This window comes from Ursus americanus, chromosome 19, assembly GCF_024610735.1.
Source record: "Ursus americanus isolate L20-20 chromosome 19, mUrsAme1.1.p, whole genome shotgun sequence".
Lineage (NCBI taxonomy): Eukaryota > Metazoa > Chordata > Mammalia > Carnivora > Ursidae > Ursus > Ursus americanus.
The window spans coordinates 14,137,210-14,157,061 of record NC_142145.1 but is presented as its reverse complement, the minus strand read 5'-3'; the positions used below and the strand labels follow the sequence as shown (position 1 = coordinate 14,157,061).

Sequence of the window (19,852 nt, the reverse complement as noted above, 5' to 3'; positions counted from 1 at the left end):
TTAACCAACTGCCCCGCCCACGCGCCCCTGCCCATTTTTCTTAGAGCAGGAAAGTATGCCTTACGGCGGTTAAGCATTTTACCCTGAAAATAGTTTGGTGGACAGAATAATGGTTCCCCAAAGATGTCCATGTCCTAATCCTCAGATCCTGTGCAGGTGTCCCCTTCATGGCAAAGAGACTGCCTGTGTGATTAAGTGAAGGATCTTGGGATGGAGAGATCATCCCGGATTATTCAGGTAGGTCCGACATAGTCAGAAGGGTCCTTAAAAGAGGGAGGCAGGAGGGTCAGCGTGACCAGGAAAACAGAGATTGCAGTGACAGGAGGAAGGAACCACAAGCCAGGGAATGCAGGCAGCCTCTAGAAGTCCACAAAGGCAAGGAACAAATTCTCCCCTAGAGCCTCCAGGAAAGAACACAGCCCAGCCAACACCTCCATTTTAGAGCTCCAGAACCATAAGATCACAAATTTGTGTTGTTTTTAACTACTAAGTGTGTGGCGATTTATTTTTGCAGCCAGGAGAAACTAATGCACATAGCTGTTAAAGGGTTGGTCGGGATTTGAACTTCAGCAGTCTGCCTCCAAGGATCAGCTTTTACCTCCATATTCCCATCCCCAATCACCAGCCCCATCGGATCTGGGATCCTACTGACATTTTCAATGTCCAGGGGCTACAGTTCTTCTCTGCAGTTTCCAGGGAGACCACAAAGTTGTGGAGTCCTGCGGCCAACATAGAGATGAGGAGGTTGGCAGTGGCAGGCTGGCCCGTATGCTCAGGCTCCCTGAACCTGTTTCCTCCCTTGTAAGACGGGACAGTGACAGTGCAGGCCCTGTGGGGCTTTTGAAAGGATTTAATGAAACAGCCCAAGTAAATCACTGAATGCAATGCCTGGTGTAGAAAAACACAATAAAAATATATTATTCTCTTAAAACTTTATTGAGTGTTTAATATAATCTTCTAGCCTTTTGCTAGGGAGTTTTAACTTCAGAATTTGGGTTTGCAATAGACCATCACAGGATTCGTAAATAGGAAAAAAAAAAAAGGATTTCTTCAGTTTTATAGAATGCTTTAGATTTAGTGTCCAGCTATTCGCTGACATTTCAGAATAAATAGTATAGTGGTTGAATAGGGTCTCTGGGAAATTCACGTCCGTCCAAAACCTCAGAATGTGACCTCATTTGGAAACAGGATCTTTGGAGACGTAATCAAGGTACGGATTGAAGTAAGAACTAGTGGATTCGGGTGAGCCCTAAATCCAACGACAGCATCCTTATAAGAGACAGGAAAATACCCACAGAGACACACAGGGAGAATGCCATGTGACGACGAGGCCAGAACTGGCCTGATGCAGCCACAGACCGAGGAACGCCGAGGGTTGTTGGCAACCACACGCTAGGAAGAGGCAAGGAAGGATTCTTCTCTGGTCTTCAGCCGTGTTGATTTCAGACTTGGAACCTCCTGAACCGTGACAGCGGAAGTCTGATGTTTTAAGCTCCTCAGTCTGTGGTACTTTGTTACAGCTGCCCCAGGAACGAATACAAATGACGGTTTGGGGTGCCCCTTGCATCCCCCACTTGTGGGAGGGACCACCGCATCTATTCCTCCCCCGCAGGGAATAGCTCTTCCTCATCACCACTTTGCAGCTTGGGAACTGCAGCAAGAGAACGAGGACAGTAATGCAAAATCAATACGGATTTCTGCTCCCATGTAGGAAGCTGTCTACGAGGCAGAGGAGCCGCAGAAGGGTTACCCTGCTGCTGAGCACGTGGGTGACCTTGAATGGGGAGCGGTAACCTTCTGAGGTTCCATTTCCTCAAAGGGAACTGGTTGAACAAAACATCTCTAAGATCCCTAAATAATAGGATTATTTAGCACACAATGGCCTGGGAAGGGAAGGGAAGGGAAGACACAAGAGAATTTGAAGAACCCTTGGAAGCCTGCGTCCATCCTCCCAAGGGCAAAGAGCTCTGATAAATGCTTCAAGTCCATGGGTTACGCAGGGCTTTGGTCAGAGTAGGATTCTGTGTCAGCCACCGCCTACTTTGCGGTACTGATGTCGTAGGTGGGTCCCAACCACAGATTGTCCTTTTTGATGCAGACCCTCCTTTTAACTTAGCATATCATAATTGTTCGGACAGCTACTCACATCAACACTAGCATCTCCAGAAAAAGCTGGATGTGTCGCGCGCGCTCTCTGCGTCTGCCTGCTACCCGAGCGCATAGCTCTTGCTTCAGTCACTCCTGCTGCGAGGCATGACCCTAGAGGTCTCCCCTAGGCAGAACACATTGTCTCCCAGGCTTCCTGGGAATCCACTCCACTCAGCAGGTTGGATCTTGCCTGCTCAACTTGCAGGCACTCAACACAAGGTTAGAGGAGATTTAATTAGAGAGAAAATATAATCTTTCAATCTTTAGATTGCATATCAAGGATCAAAGTCTCCAAAAACTTTCCCTGGCTGCTTGCAATTTTGCATGAGCTCATTGGCAACAAGGAAGAAGCCAAGGTTAAGAAGAGCTGATCTTGGTTCTGGGCCACATCAAAGTTGCTCTCCTGCTTAGTCCGAGATCCTTAGCCTGGGTTTACTGCTTCCACGGCCGCGTCATCACTCCCCTTTCCCCCAAATCCCCCGCCCACAGCAACCGGTAAGCTGTGAGTTTTGTTTTGTTTATATTCTTTTACAGATTAACTATTTCATGTCCTCTTACGTGTTCTAGCCAAAGGATCAGCTGAAGTCACCAGGGTGTTTCTTCCTTGTAGATCTTTAAAACTTGTTCTACTCTACTTTTCTGTTTAAGGAAGATAACCGATAGCGTGTCCGCTTACGCAGAAGGGAAGAAAGTGAGACTATTGATGTTGATACATTGCTCCAGGTGGACCCGGGCAGAAGCCTGGAGACTCTAGAAGTCACATGAAGGAGGACTTTTAAAAAGCGACTCAAGTGTTATTACTAGTTTCCTGAAGTGTTTTTTTTTTTTAAGAGTTTTTCATTTATTTGAAGAGAGAGAGAGAGAGCACACAAGCAGGGGGAGCGGCAGGAAGATGGAAAGAGAGAAGGTACAGGGAGCCTGATGCGGGGCTCGATCCCAGGACCCTGGGATCATGACCTGAGCGAAGGCAGACGCTTAATTGACTGAGCCACCCAGGCGCCCTTTCCTTGAAGTTTTTAAACAGCAGGTGAAAACTCAAGACAGGTTAAAGTAAAAGAAAAAACGTAAAAGCAAGCGATCTAACAAAAATGCTTCAGAAGAAACACACACGGAGCGGACATTCAACAACTACTTTCGAGTGAGGCTGGGGTGGTGGAGGTGGGGATTTGGGGGACAGAAAGCCGGAACTGCAGAATGGCGAGGAGACGCTGCTGCAGGAGACATGGTCTCTTGTGCCTCATTCCTCAAATGTTAATAACGAAACAAGAATAACTGCCAAGTGTCATCTCTGCGAGCAGCACGAGCCCCAGGGAGTGCCCCCCCCCAGCTCTCTCTTTCTCTTGAGATCCCTCTCTCAGGTCGAATTCGGAAGGGGCACACCCCCTGTGCTGCCCCCACCCCGCTGAAACGCAGAAGAAAGCCCAGGTTCCGCAAAGACTCCTGCCGTTCTCCAGTCTGGATGCCGAAGTCGGCCAGGCAGCGGCCAGCGGGGCCTGGTGACTCATTTCTCGGTGCTCCGAGGATCACTTCTGAAGATATAAATGAATGTCACTCTTTGAGCCCCACAGCTCCCCAGATATGAGTCACTGGGCTAATCCAGCACAAGCCACGAGCAGCGAGGGCTGTGTTATTTGTCCTGGGCCCCAGGGAGAAAGCAATGATATATTTAAAGCAGGGTGTTTTCAGTGAGAGCTTTAACATAGTGAATTACACGGAGAATGCAAATGAAGGAACAGCGAAAGTGACCTTGAGTTCTGCATTTCCAACCAGTTCCCTGGTAGCTAATGGGAGAGCTGATGGAGAACATCAGGAGCAGAGGTTACAGATGCTCTGTTTATTAAACAGAAAACATTAACAACTTGGTTGTACATTGAAACACACTAAAGACATGAAAACAAGCACAGGGCAAAGGGGGAAAGTTCAGTGAATTTCTCCTGAGCTTTCTTTTTTTTTTTCCTCTTAGTGCTATGTCAGCCCTGGCATTTTCCAACTGTAAGTCAAAGAAGAAACTCATAAGAGGAATTTTTAGAGGTGTTTTCAGCCCCACAAAGTTGTCAATGTTAATACAATCCACTCTAGAAACTGCCTGTTGAGATTCAAAGCTATAGGTCATAGGTCAGAGAAAGATGGTAGAAAGAGGCCATTCCTTTGGGGAACAGCAGGGACAGAGGTGATTAGAGCTGCAGGGGACATTTCCATTTTAAGGGAAAGGAAAAGGAGAATGAATTCAAACGACTTGCCCATGAGAGTGATGGAGGGAAGTCTAGCACTCAGACTCTTGTCTGTGCACAGGACAGGAGTTGTCACTTACTTCCTTTCTCAAGTTCGGGCGGGGTGCGGAGAAAATGGAAGAATGCCATCGTGCCGTTGCCTCTGAGTAACTGTGAGCAGTTATTGCCCTGCACCGCAACGCCCCCGCCCCCCCCCCCCAACCTCTGGATTGGGTCTATGAATTTCTTTCTGCTTCGAGAACAGGCTTAATTAAGTGCCAGGTGTTCAATGTTGCTCCCAGAGGCCTCCGGGAGAGAGCCTCTTCCCCTCTTACTGTCACTCAACACACTGAACCCCCGTGGACAGGGGAGGGAATGGGGGCCACTTCTGGCCAGGAAGATTCAAAGTTGATTGCAATGTGGTGTCGGCCCTCGAGGAGCTCCCGGCTCTCTCGCCTTCCCTGAGGGACACAAATCAGGCTGCCGGGCGGGCCTGGAGTTACAGCCTGTTCACCCTGATAGCGGGGAAAGCAAAGACCTTTTCTTTTCCTCCTTTTCCTTCATGGTCATGGTTCCACTGACAGGACCGAACAGATTCAGAAGCACTGACATCATTTTGTTGAATTCATCATTTGACTTAGGAAAGGTCAGAAGAGATACCAGAGTTTGAGTCCACTTTTCCATCGACGCGAAACCCATTGCTGGCGTGGAGCCAAGGACGAAGTTCTAAAATTTAGGCAGCATCTGCCCAGAGAAGGTGTACTGCAGAAATGGTCTCCAGGGGTGCGAAGATCTAGAAAAGGGCGATAGGCATTGATGCGGAGAGGGTCTTTGAAGGGTTGTATGCCTCCCACCTAAGCCCAGCCTGCACCCTGAGAATCCGAGCACGGCAGACCCTCGCTTGCCCTCAGACAGCACCTAGGAATATAAGGTGATGAGGTCCAGAGCCAGACAGGCCTGTGGCCTTGGTTCATACTGGTTTCAAGCCACGGTGCCTTTGTGGTCACAGAGAAAAGGGATTTATTCCCAGTGACTTTAGGGAAGGAAATTTTATAGCATCTCATATTGGTGCTACTGGCTAATAATCTTCCAAAGCCAAAAGAAAGAGGAAAACATGAGGAAAGGATCCACCAGCAGACCTAAGTACATTGCCATCTCGCTGATAGGTGGAAACTAGGAACCAAGAGACTTGGATTATACTCCCCATTTCGCTTAGGCAGGTCCCTGTGTCCCAGTTTTCTCATCTGTGAAATGGGACTATTACTTTCCCTATGTTCCTCATTGGGGCTTGTATGAGGCTTACAAGAAACCTTTATATATACAGATCTTAAAAAGTGGCCAGTAAGTAAGGAGACTTATTAACCACAGACTGTCTTCCCCCTGCTCACCCCTCCCATGGGTGATTCTGTGTCCCCGGCTGGCTCCCCGGAGTCAGCATGGTTATTAGCCCCCTCTCCGGCACATGCCAGTTCCCAGCGGCTCAGAGATTCAGGTCAATCAAGCAGCCGCTAAGCCAAGAAAGAGTGGCCGCAGAATGGACGTCTCCTTAGGGTGTGACCGCTCAGCGGGGCCTGGGGCGGGAGTCCCGTCTCTGAGCTGGTGATGCACTGGGGAACAGCCATGCTTTTCTTTAATGAGAAAGGTAAACATCTTACGATACTCTGAAAACCTTACTACATCTCCAAGAGGACCCTGCTGCTTTCCTTGTGTACTTGCTGAGTCAGCCTCTGGTTTACACATAGATCAGGCGGGTCAGAATTTGGAAACAGAACTGTGGTTCATGCAGAAATCAGGTCAACAATTAGCAACCGCGGCCGCTCATTAAGAGCTTCACCAAGCCTGCGTTCAGCTGTGTAATGAGATTGGGTAAAACCTGATGCTTACCTGGACTTAGGCTCACTCTGCCCTCTTACAGGGAGCTAATTCACAGCTCTTAGTATTTTTTTCTCCCCTGTTTACTCATGCTAATGCTGGCCTCTGTAGTGAGACCCTGGAGTATAACCCCAGGAGCTGGGTCCTGGAGGGCTCCCCTTCCCAAAGAGCTGCTTTGAATTGCTTGACAAGGAAGAGAGTAAAAGAAATTTGGAGAGGAAGAGTTCTTTTGGAAAAAAAAAAAAGAAAAAAAGGCGAGGAATCCATGCTTGGATCGGCTGTAGCTGCTTAGCAGAGAACAAAAAGAAGAGGAGTCAGGATCTTTGCATCCTGCCGAGCTGTAGCCACAAGTTCCTGAAAGGCATGTGCAGAGGTGACCTGCAAACAACCCACAACGGCATCGCTGGCCAAGCTTCGGGCCATCCATCCTTAGCTGGCTCCGACCCGATGAGATGGTTGCCACCAGGCATGAGCAAGAAGGCCCCTTCTGTGTAGATCTGATAAAGGCTTAAGCATCTTTCATCCCGCGTGCCTCCTTTGCGTGGACACCTCCCAGAGCACTTTCAGGGCAGAGGGCTCCCACCAAGTAGAGGGAGACCCAGGCCTGGCATAGCATCAAGAAAAAGAGGGTAGAGACAGAGATAGATGGAGATAGAAAGATATGGGGCGCCTGGGTGGCTCAGTCGTTAAGCGTCTGCCTTCGGCTCAGGGTGTGATCCCGGCGTTCTGGGATGGAGCCCCACATCAGGCTCCTCTGCTGGGAGCCTGCTTCTTCCTCTCCCACTCCCCCTGCTTGTGTTCCCTCTCTCGCTGGCTGTCTCTCTCTCTGTCAAATAAATAAATAAAATCTTTTAAAAAAAAGGAAAGATAGACATATATTGTGTTGAATTGTGTGTGTGTGTGTGTATGGGATATGGAATTAAGAAAAATAAGGGATATATATTTTTTTGGAATATATATATTCCAAACAGCCTGATACACAAAAGATAACATTCCACAATGAAGCAAGAGCTTTAGATTTTGCTCCATTTCATTTCTAAAATAAGGGGATGGCGCTAAAGGAACCAAGCTTCCTCTGAGTTCCAACATGTGAACAGTTAACCTTCAGCTAAATGGTTAAAGTAGCCACAGAGATCCTTCAAACTGTGCCATATTTGAATGCTCAAACAACTTTTTCTAAAATTCACGGAGGCTCCTGCAGTCTGAAAAAAAAAATCAAATTCAAAAAAGATGAAAGAGTTGTCTGTGCAGGACGGCAGCTATCAGCTTGCTCAGACCGTCCTGGGGAGGTTGTCTAATGAATAGGCTCCGTATCAGTGAGAACATCGGGCCAGCAGTTAGAGCGTCTTTTGCAGCCCTGTGATTACACACACAATGATGCTGATTGCCAAGTCATGTTATACACAATAGGCCCAAACCAGAGCAGCAGCGTCTTTCAACCTGAGAACAGATGAATAGACACAATGCATGAACATATGCACGCTCGATATTTCTATTCTCAGAGACTGTCTCCTGCGGTAATGTTTCTGAATTCCTTCAATAATGCTGTCAACTTTTAAAACATTTTGTTAAAATATTCTCCTTCTAAAAGGGAAATTACTACCCAGAGGAGCTCAGACACACCTAGAAGGTTAATCCTAGCAAACACCCATGGCCGCAAGTAAATTGTTTTTTCCAAAGTGGTGATAAGTATGTTTGAGATAGACTTGCTCTCAGTTCCTTTTTGTCACAAAAGGCACAGCTGCAAATGATCACTCTGGGATCAGGGTTGTTTGGGGGCCATCGGACAATGGTTTGCTATGAAGCAACGGGTCTGTGTGATGATTGGACCTGTAATTCTGATATCAAGTCGGATTATACAACTTGAGGCTAAAGGCCATTTGGCCCACACTCCTTAGACTTCATTAGTACGTGCTCTGGTCATCAGAACTTGCCAACTGAAACCACAGAGTTAGGTATTCTAGGGTGATAAAGTGGATGATTTAAAGCACGTTTTCCTTGATCAGCAATCTTAATGGACACACTTCCTGGGAGCATTCAACATATGCTGGCTCAGCTCTGTCGTTCTGTCATTGACCCTAGTGCCAGCTGTTTGTGTCACCGACATCTCCTGGGCCCGCACCACTGTTGTAGGATTTCAACCTTCCACTGTGGCCATAAGAGTCAATATCACTTCTTCCTTGGTGAATACCCAGCCATGGTTTGGGAACCTCTAGTTTTCAGCTGAATGTAACTGGTGTCTTAATTTTAGGTTTGAAGGACAGGTGCCAGAAGGGGACAATACCATGTGTACCTATAGCTACGAGAATGGAACGTCAACTTCGGAATCTTTAGAAGTAAAGTTCTAAAGTTAATACAGAGATGTTTCTCCAAAAAACTTGAATGACAGTATCTTCTCTGGGCTTGTTTTGCTGGTCAGTTTATGTCTAGAAGTATTGACTCCTTCACCTCTTTCTCTACCACCACAATCCTCATTTTTTTCCAACATTGTACTATGAGAATTTTCTAACACACAGTAAAGTTGAAAGAATTTTAGTGAATTCTCATATAGCTCATGTACTCACCACCTGGATTATACTATTTTACTCTACTGACTTCATCACATATCTATCCATCTAGTCATTCCTCTATGCATTCTTCTTTTAACATATATCTTAGGGGCGCCTGGGTGGCTCAGTCGGTTAAGTGTCTGACTCTTGATTTCAGCTCAGGTCATGATCTCAGGGTCATGAGATTGAGCCCCAAGTCAGGCTCACTGAATGCGGAGCCTGCTTAAGATTCTCTCTCTCTCTCCCTCTCCCCCACCCCTGCTCACACGTGTGTATGCTCTCCCTCTCTCTCTCTATATATATATACACTTTTAATATAAACTGCAGACATCAGTCATAATCCTCTTATTTAAGTCTCCTTTTTCTCTTCTGTATCCAGTGTTTGCCAGTTTTCACTGAAGTTTTCTCCCCTCTAGGAAGAATTTAAGAATTTAAGAAATGAATTTACACAGAATTCCAGAGGTAGAAAGTTCTGTTCAAACCAATCCAGGTGCCCCAGTTCTGAGTAGGTGTTTCTCACCATGTATTTGCTCCTCTTTGCCCCTTACCCAAATGAGCTAGGTTTCCCCTTACATGGACACTTCATTACTTACATTTTCTAAACGCTAGAAAGCTGAATAACTTTCAACAGAAAAAAAAAAGTTCCCTATCTGTCCTTGGTATTAAAGATCTATTTATATATCTAAGAACATTCCTTGTCAAACAATAACATTCTGCTTCTCTGTTTATCATTCCCCCTCCGCCCCACTTTTGGATACTCTCCATACCACTTCATTGCCAGCATCAATTCTGACAGAGAATTATAGTATTAGAAAGACTTTAGAAGGTTAGTTAAGAAATCTATTTAAATATGGTAGACTGTCTCCTCCTGAAACACCATCAATACAAAGCTAAAGGAATAAAAAAAGAAGACATCAAGTCAGAAGGACAAAGAGAGCAGGAGCAGGGATGAAAGCTGACAACAGATGTCACCAAGTTTGGGAAGATTAAAAATGGATAGAGGCGTGAAACTCATCTAGCCAAACAGGGAAAGCATAAATCCACTTGCCCTCATGGGAGGCGATGATAAGAAACAAACCAGTTTGCTCTGAAAAACTCAGGGAAGACTCAGGGCTTGGATGTATAGGGTATCATGAAAGTCTGAGGTGTGGCTTGGGGCTGAAGACCCAAGGGTTAGCCAAAAGACTATTTGTGGACCCTTAAGCCTATCCCCTCCCTTCCCCTCCCCTAACCCCAGGATATTACAGTAGATTTATCTGGAGAAAATGAACCAGAGCGTCAGCTCTGAAGTAGGGAACACCAAGCACAGTGGAGAGAAGGTATGAGGCATTATTTTGACAATAGGGACATTCAGTGAAAGTCTACATACTGAATAGTGAAATGTCATTCTTCTCTTTCTTTGCCTATTCTCACGATGCTTGTCTCTAGGAATACTTTAGGATTTGGTCTCTGGAGAAATCAAGGTACTAGAGGGAAAAGAATTATGGTCGCTGACATTTGGGTTTTCCCCAAAGAAAAGACCAAGTCTCTATCAAAGCATTTATGTACAGCTCACCAGTCAACAACAAGCCTGCACACGTGTGCACACGTGTGCACACACACACACCCTCCAATCAGCCCTTTATTACGCCTCAGTATGAACTCTTCAAGAGTCAAGGATCAGCAGATATTTGAAGAAAGTCTATAACAGAAAAGGCAAAAATCAAAAGGAACCAAGAACGCAGAGAAAAAATAGAGGGAACAGAATATTTCCAAAAAAAAAAATCATTAATATAGGCAGCAAGATAACAGAAAACAGTAGCCATCGTAAAAGAACAGGAGGCTACAAAAAAGGAATAATCAGATTAAGAGGGACTCTTGGTCATTTTAAATATTATAGCTGAAATAATAAGTTGAATAGAAACATTGGAAAATAAAGCCAGAGAAAAATCACAGAAAGTAGAACAAAAACAAGCCAGTAGAAAATAAAAATAAAAGAGAGTAAAATTAGAGGATCAATCTAGAAAGTCCAGTATCCAAATAAGAGTTCCATAAAGAGAAACTATGGAAAATAAAAAGAAAATTACTAAACGGTAATATAGGAAATTGTCTCTATTTTCAAGTACAGAAGGGTCAAGATTGAAAGAGCTTATTAACTGAACAAGGCAATAAGTAAAGATAAATTTTAAATTTTTTAAAATAAATCTAAAAAATTAAAAAATCCAACCTAGTCATAAAATTTCAGCTCACTGGAGATAAAGAGAGGCTGGTAAGAACTTCCAGAGAGAAAAAGATCGAGCCACATACAACAGAAAGGGAACCAAAATGGCACTAGACTGGTCAATAGTAACACTAGACGAAGAGAGCGGAGTGCTGACAGCAAAATCACGAGGGAAAATTATTTTAGCTTAGATTTCTATTTCTAGCCAACAGGACCAGCTACATAACTTGTGGGGCCCAGTGAAAAATAAAAATGTGGGCCTCTTGGTCAAAAATTCAGAGGTTTAAGATGATAACAATAGCATTAAACCACGTGTGGGCTCCTCTAAGTGGAGAGCCCTGTGTGACTGCTCAGCTCAGACACCTATGAAACCTGCCCCGCTGGTTAGTTAGCAATCATGCCTCAGGGTAAAACAGAGGCCTCTACTGTCCATACACCCTGACTTGGAAGATGCACTCCGAAGGATAAGGAATAAATCAAAACAGAGGAAGACAGGACCCAGGAAACAGGAAAGAATGGAAAAAGCAGTGCCAGGAAAACACACACACACACACACACACACACACACACACACACACACACACACACACACACACAGCCTGAAGACTATTCAGTCCAGATCGGCACAGGGAGATGGAGAGATTCGACACAGAGGTTTAGGGGAGACGGGCAGAGTGAGTAGACGCGGATTTACGCAGTATTTAGAATGGCACTTAGACATTGGGAAATTTAGACATTTTCAATAGACGTGTAATACCTGTGGCAGCATTTGGAAGACATGTGGCAATATGCACATGGAACACTCAGCAAGTAAAAACAAAAGCTAACCCCATAGAGTAGCTATAGGGGTGTGTACATAAAATATCTTCCTTATTATTTAGATCCTTAACTTGAAAAGATAGTTGCTGTTTAAAGAAACACAATGACTGTGTAGCATGTGGTTTACAACATAGGAGAAAGCAGAGAGTATGACAACAAAAGCTCAATGACTAAGAGGCAAGAAATGGAGGTGTGGTGTTGTAAATGGAGGGGCCAAGGGCAAACCTCCCCCTCAAAATACGCCACTTTGGCGTAAAGATTATTCTGAGCTAAAAAGTCATCAAAAACCTAGTTGATTCAAGAAAAGCTCTTTACCTCCCCCACAGCTACAGAAGAATTTAGGTAGAGGACCTGCTCCAGAAAGAGTGATCATCACAGATAACCACATTATTCTGGGACCTAGGTTTGATTTGGTAGACAGAGAGGAACGTAGCAAGGCCTGTTTGATCAAATCCTCTGTGTCCCATTGTCTCTGAGAGGCCCGGCAAACGTGTGTTTACCAAACATTTACTCTTTTTCATCTCCCTGTGAATGGCAGTCCTTCCCTTGGCAGTCCCAGTCCCCTACCCCTTTCTCCTGAGTTCAGAATAACAGAGTCGGACTATCTTTGGAATTTCCATGTCTGTGTGAATTACCTGTACGTATGCTACTAAATTTGATCTTCTCGCATTAATCTGTCTCATGCTGATTTGATTCTCAGTTTGGCTAGCAGGACCTTGAAGGGGACAGGACATTCTTGCTCCCCAGCATAAGTCTCTTAGACTAAGTGGAATAATAGCACTTGAACATAGACAGTGGTAACTTAAAGATGTACATGATAGACCCTAAAGCAACCAGGAAAATAACAAAACAAAGAGTTACAACTAATAAAATAAAATAGAATTGTAAGAAAAAAAGTTCAACTAATCTAAGACAGAAAAAGAGAAGAAGAAGAAAAAAAAAAAGAATAAAACCCCCCCCAGAAGACACACAGTAAGAAGACAGAGTTCAGCCTAACCATACGAACAATCACATTAAATCTAAAAGGTAGACATATCCCACTAAAAGGCAGAAATTGTCTAGTTCGATTAGAAAAAAAGACTCGAATATGCACTGTTTATAAGAAACATACCTCAACTATAAGGTAAAAGGATGGAAAAAAGATATATAATGCTAATACTAATCAAAAGGATTTGGCTATATTTTCAACAGACAAAGGAGATTTCAGAGCAACGATATTACCAGGCACAAGGAAGTTCTTTTCAAAACAATCAAGGACTAAATTCATCAATAGGACATAACAATCCTAAATATTTATGTACTTAATAAAAGAGTTTCAAAATATATGAAGCAAGACTGAGAGCTGCAGGGAGAAACAGACAAATCCCCATTATAGCTGGAGATTTCAAGATGGAACTGACAACTGGCTTGGGGACTCTTGCCAGCCTGGAATAGTCCGCTCTTCCATGTTAATACCCTGCACAGATCAAGAAATTGATGGACCTCTCCAGAAGTGAAGGAGATCTGAAAGAGAAAAACCTCCAGAAGGGCTGGAGCAAGCATGCTCTGTTTTCCCTAAAGTCACCCATCAGAGAACTCTCCCACCTGCCAAGCAGAGAGACAGAAGTCCCTCACCATGGAACCACATGGCCGAGGAAGTGAAGGCTCTCCCTCAATACGTACGTTGGAGATATTTCAAGGCAATGTTTTAAAATCTGTATGTAAATAAAACCAGTTGGAAATCACGTTTTTTTGTAACTAGTACACACGTTCATTGAACATCCGCTGTGTGAAAGGAACAGGCTTACCACTGTAGGGCATATGGATAAATTACTATTCGGACGAGCATATAATGTTCTACAAAAGCTTCCCTGGTATCCGGCACGAATTTTCAACTCTCTCCAAGGTAATGAAGTGATTAAAATATCATGTGGTAGTTTTACACTTTTGTCATTCGGATTGAATAGCAGGTTTTCCTGTTTCCATTTTAGGGTGGAGTTTTTGCTTGTAACTCTCTGGAGACATGTCCTGTTTACATCTGTGCCCGAGACCACCAAGCTTAACAAAGGCAAAAAGGTTGGGAAAAAAACCCCCAAAACAAACTATGAATATGGTCTGTGCTAAATTGATTCTACCTTTTCATTTAGTCATGACTCTGGATTAAATTTTAAAAAGCAAAAATCAGCCTAGCAAACGTCTATCTCAAGTTCCCATTGTTTTCTCTCCTCTCCTTTGTTCTGCATTCAGCTTTAGGTTGCCTGGTGAAACTTACACTAAAATGTGTTGAAAATAGCAATGATGTTCCATTGGGAGAAACAAAGGAAAGAAATAAAAGTGGCATTTCAGGGATATAGAAAGAAATGACTTTTCTTTTCTGCTTCAAATTGAAAAAAAAAAGTGTTGAGACTTGAAATAGTGTTTCTATTTCAAGCCCTAGTGGCTTATTTAACTTGGGTGGATTAATTTACTGGGGGTAGGATCCTGGTTTATCATCCATGGAGAGGTCATTTTAAAAATCTTTGACCTTGTCAGCTCAGGGGTCACTTCAGGTTGGAAGTGTTCTATCTGCTATGTCACCTCCAATTTTCAGGACTCTTTCTTGCCTCGAGATGTTGACCTTGCAGATTCTCAGTATTTATTGCTGGGAGTTTTCTTCCTATTACAGTTCTTCCATCCCTTTGAATCTTCCATCCATTTTTTAACTTGTGAAATCCATCGTATTTTTCAATAAAGGGACTTTACTTTTAAGATACTAGTACGGAGAGAAGAGGAAGAGAACTAACATTTATTAGGTCGTGTGTGTTCAACAGTGTCCTAGGTATTTCATATATAATCTCATTTAACACGTACAACAATCAAATATGTGGTTTTATTCACTCTTACAAATTAGCTCAGTTAAGCAACACACAACCAAAGATGTACAGAATGAGTATCTAAGCCCAGGTCCAAATTCAAAGACTTTTCATTAGAAAAGCTTTTTAAAAAATCTATGCACATTTGATATGAATATTTAAAGTCCTCATGAAAATAGATAGCTGTGCTGAAAATACTTTACATGCACAACAAGGTATTTTCCCTTTAGAGATTATTTTCCCAACAAGCTCCCAAGAAACTGGCAACAAAGCATTTACCTTCTTGAGAATTTAAATCCTAGCTCCCGTCCTGTCCCTTCAAACTGGAATATCCACTTACGGGTTTACCGTGGACTGAATTGTGTCCCCCGAATTCATGTGTTGAAGCCTAACCATTAATGTGATTGTATTTGGAGATGGGGCCTTTGGGAGGTAATTGGGTTTAGGAGAGGTCCTGAGGGGGGAGCCCTCATGATGGGATGAGTGTCTTTGCAGGAGGAGACACCAGAAGGCTCGCAAGAGCCTGCACGTGCTCCTTCTGTCTCTCTTTTACTCCCACTGTCTCTTTCTCTGCCATGTGAGCCCCCAGGATAAGGTGGCCATCTGCAAGCCAGGAGAAGAGTCCTCCCCAGAACCCAACCAGGCTAGGTGGCATCATGATCTAGGATTTCCAGCCTCCAGAAAACAGCACAAAAATAAATCCTGTTAAGCCACTCAGTCTATGACGTTGTATGGGAGCCTGAGCTGACGAATAGAAGGTTCTTCAGAATTCAATCCAGGGGATTGTACTCCGCGGACATACTTTGACTTGCTTAAATCCGTCAACCTACTGGTTCTTAATGATCCCCTTGATGGGCCGAAGCTGAGCCAAAACTGCAACAATGTTCTTTTGGGTGTTTATAAGCAGTTAGGAGCTGCACTAGTAAACTACAGAAAGAAAGAGTTACCGAGATTTGGTATTCCTGAATTAAATTACCATGTTAAAGTTTCCTGGGTCTACCTAGTAAAGCCAATGGATTTCAAACAGCAAAAGCTTTAATATGCATATCTATGCAGATACATAGAGTAGAAAATATTTTCAGAAAGGACACTTCGCTGTAAGTTTTGAATCAGCTATGGTTTTGTCATTGTTGCTTCAAAAATTTTTTGGAATAATTATAGATTCACAAATGGTTGCAAAATTGTTCAGAGAGTTCTATGTACCCTTCAACCAGTTTCCCCCTGGGTTACCTCTTCTGTAGCTAACGCACAATAGCAAAGCCAGGAAACTGACATTGGCATACTTCCCATGTAGAGTTTGGTAACACTTTATCACCAGTGTAGCTGTGCGTAACCACCACGATCAAGACACAGACCGATGCCGTCAGCACGAAGACTGCCCTCGTCCTCCCCTTTGTGGGCACATCTACCCGCTGCTCCCCATCGTCCCTTACCCCCAATTACCCCTTATAATTTTGCCACTTTAAGAATGTTGTGCAAATGGAATTATACAGTAGGTGACCTTTAGAGGTTGGCTTTTTTCATACAGCATAATGCCCTCGAGATCCATTCCAGCTGCCGGGAATCCTTTCCTACTGCCCTGTAACAAATCACCACAAACTTGCGACTTAAAGCCCCACAAATTTATTACAGAATGGAAGTTTATTCCATCTCTTACAGTTCTGAAGTTCAGAAATCCAAAATCTGTTTCACTGGGCTCGAATCAAGGTGTCAGCAGGGCTTCACTCCATGCCCTCTGGAGGCTTTAAGGGGGGATCTGTTTCCTTGACTTTTTCCAGCTGCTACAGCCACCAGCATTTCTCAGCTCTTGGAGCCACATCACTCCAAACTCTGTTTCTGTCATTACTTCTCCTCTGACACTCTGACCTCTCTCTTTCAAGGGCCCTTGTGATTACCTTGGACCAACAGGACAATCCAGAAACATCTCCCCATCTCCAGATCCTTTATTTAATCACATCTGTAAAGCCCCTTTTGCCGTGTAAAATAACATATTCACGGTTTTGGGATTTAAGACATAAACATCTTTGGAAGAGACCTTATTCTGCCTACTACACTGAATCTAACAGTACTTTCTTCCTTTTTATTTTGATTTTTTTCCTTTTATTTTTATTATTTTTTAAAGATTTTATTTTTAAGTATTTTAGGTATTCTCTATACCCAACGCAGGGCTCAAACTCACAACCCTGGGATCGAGAGTTGCATGCCCTAATGACTGAGACAGCCAGGTGCCCCAGTTTGCTCCTATTTCTTTCTTAGTATTCCATGGTATGGTGGCACAGTCAAAACCTTCACCTATTATAGGTCTCCAGTTTGAGCTATTATAAATAAAACTGCTGAACAACTGTGCACAGGTTTTTGTGTGGACATGAACTTTCTTTTCTCGGGGATAAATGTTCAAGTATTTGAAGTGTAGGTTCAGATTTTTTTTTTTTTAAACTGCCAAACTATTTTCCAGAGTGGCTGTCCTGGTTGACATTCACACCAACAATGTGTAAGAGGTTCAATTTCTCTGCAAACTTCCCAGCATTTGGTATTGTCATTATTTTTTATTTTAACTCTTTTAATAGATAGCTAGTGATACCTCATCATTTTCTTAATTTGCATTTCCCTAACAGCCAGTGAGATGGAACATCTTCTCATGTTCTTTTTTGCCATCTGTGTATCTTCTTAGGTGAAATGCCTCTTCATGTTTCTTGTCTTTTTTCTAGTTGGATTATTTGTTTTACTACTGAATTTTTCAAGTACTTTATGTATCTTAGACAGTAATCCTTTGTCAGGTGGCTTGCAAATATTTTCTCCAAGTCTATAGTATGTCTTTTCATCCTCTTAACAGGGTCTCTCCCAGAGCAAAAGTTCTTAATTTTGATATAGTCAAATTTATCTTTTTTTTTAAAAAAAAGATTTATTTGAGAGAGTGAACACACGTGCACATGTGCATGTGAGCAGGGAGGGTGGGCAGAGGGAGCCCACAGGGATCCATCCTAGAAGCCTGAGATCATGACCTGAGCCAAAATCAAGAGCTGGGTGCTCAACCCATTGAACCACCCTGGTGTCCCAAATTTATCCATTTTTTTTTTAAATGGATCATATGTTTAGTGCTGTCTATGAACTTTTCACAAAGCTCTATGTACTCAAAATTTTCTAGCTTTCTTTTGAAAGTTTTGTAATTTAGGCTTTATATTCAAATCTATAATTTATTTTGAGTTGCTTTTTGTATAGGGTGTGAAGTTTAGGGTTGTTTTGTTTTGTTTTTGTCATTGAGATCAAATTTCCAGCACCATTTGTGAAGAAGCTATCCTTCCACCCATGATGTGGCTTTTGCACCTTTGTCAAAAATCAGCTGGTTGTGGGACACCTGGTTGGCTCAGTTGGGTCTTCCAATCCATGAACACAGGATGTCTCTCATGGATGTTTTGTAGTTTTCTACATACAAGTCCTTTACAGATTTTGTTAGATTTACACCTAAATATTTCATATATCCTTAGTGTTTAATGATAAATTGTTACAACTTTATCATCATTAATTTATTGTGACTTATTTAACCTTTGAGCAAAAAATCATAAATTAGACTCCCTTGGGGAAAATTCAGCCTGTAGAAAATTTTAGCGGGGAGTCATTTCTTATTTTAAAAAATCCACATTTCTACTTTCTTTGGAAAAATGGGGAAATCTGGGAACACTGGGCTTCACATTCCTACTAAGAAACATTTAGCTAGATCTGTGTAACATCCACCCCTTACAAGAAGCGTACTCTCTAGGTAACCACAACCCCCCCCCCCCACACCCGGTGAATATGTATGCACTTATGCCTGGCCTAATTTCCTTATGTGTTACTGTACTGGCCCTGGTAAGTTACTGAGTCTCCACTTCAGCCTTAAATTGCCTGGTGATGCATACTGGCGTCAACAATATTTTTGGCTTCTTAATTAGGCTTTCATAGATCACCCAAAGGGCATATAATACATGTTAATCTTATATACTCTATATATTTACTATACATATTATATTTCCCCCCACTCCAAACTGTCCTTGTTCCATGACATTTTACCATCACCAACTATTTCTCCCAACTGGAGAAAGCAGAGTAAATGTGGTCTCAGATGAGAGTGAAGATGGAAGATCTAGCCCGGGGAGACTTCAATATGGGATCTCTTCTCCATGGGTTGGTATTCTGTCACAGAGACTCACTGGGCAGAAGTAAACCTCTAGTAAACAAACAGAGGCCATTCTTCCTGGAGTGGTTTTTCAGCTCCGGACTTGTACTTGCGAAGGTACTCTCCCAAGAATTTATCTTGAGCTAAGGGTGTGGGGGTCACACTTCAGAGCTTCATCAATAAGACTCAATTTTCTCTCAGGAGTGGGAAAAGTGGGTTCCCTTGGGTTGACTGAGTTTATTCTGCTTATCTCTACTGTTCATTCAAGTGTATGACAGAGTTAACCTAGTCCCTAAATAACCTCTTAGCACCATCTCTCTATGGCCAGGGAGGAGAGTTCATTTTTAATATCCTACTTCTCCAAATCCATTATCCATGATAATCCATTGTGTCCCCTGGGTACTTAATCATCAAAGCAACCATAAACCTCTTTTTGAAGATCAAATGGTTCTTTAATCCATTTACTTACAGCATCCTAAGTTACAGAAAATTAATCTGAAGTGTAAGTGGGCCACTATTCCAAGTTTCTCATGGAGCCTGTTAACAAGGTAACAAATCGATAATGGCTTATGTGCCAGGTGGGTCAAAATGTGGAACAAATAACCTTGGTTGGTTGCTTTTCCCTGTGCTCTTCATTCTAACTTAGCTCTTACTGCCTGCTTAGCCTGCCCGCCTTCCCAGAATCCTATCGGTGAATTAACAAAACTCAGCCAGCCTGAGAGCTAATTGGACTTTAAACTTTCCAGTGAGGGTGCCATTAATTCTCATCTTTCTTTCTGCATCAGGTTAGCTGAAACCATTTGAGGAAATCACCCTAGGTCTTTGAACTCTCAAAGAAGTAAGAAAGCAGTAATTTTAATTAAGCAAAAGCACCATGTTCCAGGCTAAGTTTCCCTTTGTCCTTATTCATGTCCTCTTCCCTCATTACTGAGGGAATGTATCACATTACCCCAAAATGGCCAAAGACATGGGTGGCCGTTGTGAAGCCTCTTTGCTTCAAGAAAACCCCAAGGTCATTACTGTACTTCCCTCTACATTTTGCATTTACACAGTTAAGAGAAAGTATAATC

The 19,852-nt window shown here is 43.1% G+C and overlaps 1 long non-coding RNA gene across 1 annotated transcript; it reads right to left on the bottom strand.

Annotated features, from left to right (window-relative positions):
* Nucleotides 1-1,030: 1,030 nt before the first annotated feature.
* Nucleotides 1,031-2,992, bottom strand: LOC123787526 (uncharacterized). Its single transcript, XR_006778267.2, has 2 exons — nt 2,147-2,992; nt 1,031-1,651 (listed from the first exon to the last, which is right to left on the bottom strand). It is a non-coding gene; the product is annotated as an uncharacterized LOC123787526 (long non-coding RNA).
* Between the last annotated feature and the right edge of the window lie 16,860 nt (nt 2,993-19,852).